Genomic DNA, 988 nt, shown 5'->3' with positions numbered 1-988 from the left:
TTCCTTCCTTCCTTCCTTCCTTCCTTCCTTCCTTCCTTCCTTCCTTCCTTCCTTCCTTCCTTCCTTCCTTCCTTTTTCTTTTGTTCTTTCTGTTCCTTCCTTCCTTCCTGTACACAAGGCCAATAATCAAGAAAATAGAAAATTAGCCATCATACACCTAGTGCTAGTATGCATCCCATTAATAATACGACTTTTTTGAAGATTGTGCTTTCAGTCTTTGATGTAAGAAGTAGCTTACTGGCTAAATTTCAAACAAAAAAAAAAAAAGAAAAGAAAAGAAAAAAGAAAAAAGATTGATATACCGCATATAAAATTGAGTACAGAAATAAAGAAATGACCTGACTCTGAAAAGAATGATGTATGGGGAGTGTCATCTGTCTGACAGCATCCTGTGATGTCCCTTGTACCTGAATGGGTACTGGAGCTTGTCCCATTTTTGACAAATTATTAAGACTGAATAGCACACAAACAATGCAAACTCTGATAATATCTGTGTTGATTACTTACACATGCATTTTCTTTATTTCTCTCTCACACAGTTTGCTTTTAATCATGACTTAGTTTGCAGTGTCACCAGTATGGAAATTAACTGCATGATAAACTATGCAAAAAATGGGCTTGCAGCTAGACTACAATTCTAACAAAAATAAATAAATAAATAAATAAAAATTAAAAAAAAAGAAAAAAGACTTGGCCAAGAAAGAACAATTCCACTTCTAGCACGTATCTGGAAGTATTTTCTGTTTCATGGAAGCAGTTAGGATCCCTAAGAAAAGGGAATGCTCTTGTGTGTCCTTTGTGCCAAACCAGTCTTTCTGTTGTTAAAGAAACTGGCAAACAAGGGAGGTCAGTATGCAGGGACTGTGCTGCTGACCTGCACTCTCTGGGTTGCATTCAGTGCAGCTGAAAGCTCCAAGGGCTCCATCCAATCCTGGTACAGGACGGAAGAAACAGCAGACTCTGGGATGTCTGTTTGAATAATGTATTG

The 988-nt window shown here is 37.3% G+C and overlaps 1 protein-coding gene across 9 annotated transcripts in view; it reads left to right on the top strand.

Annotated features, from left to right (window-relative positions):
* FAM135B (family with sequence similarity 135 member B) overlaps positions 1-988 on the top strand; it is a 194,086-nt gene that overhangs the window by 169,749 nt on the left and 23,349 nt on the right. The window lies entirely within an intron of this gene.

The sequence above is a fragment of the Numida meleagris genome, chromosome 2 (genome assembly GCF_002078875.1).
Source record: "Numida meleagris isolate 19003 breed g44 Domestic line chromosome 2, NumMel1.0, whole genome shotgun sequence".
NCBI lineage: Eukaryota > Metazoa > Chordata > Aves > Galliformes > Numididae > Numida > Numida meleagris.
This window is presented reverse-complemented; position numbering and strand designations above follow the sequence as displayed.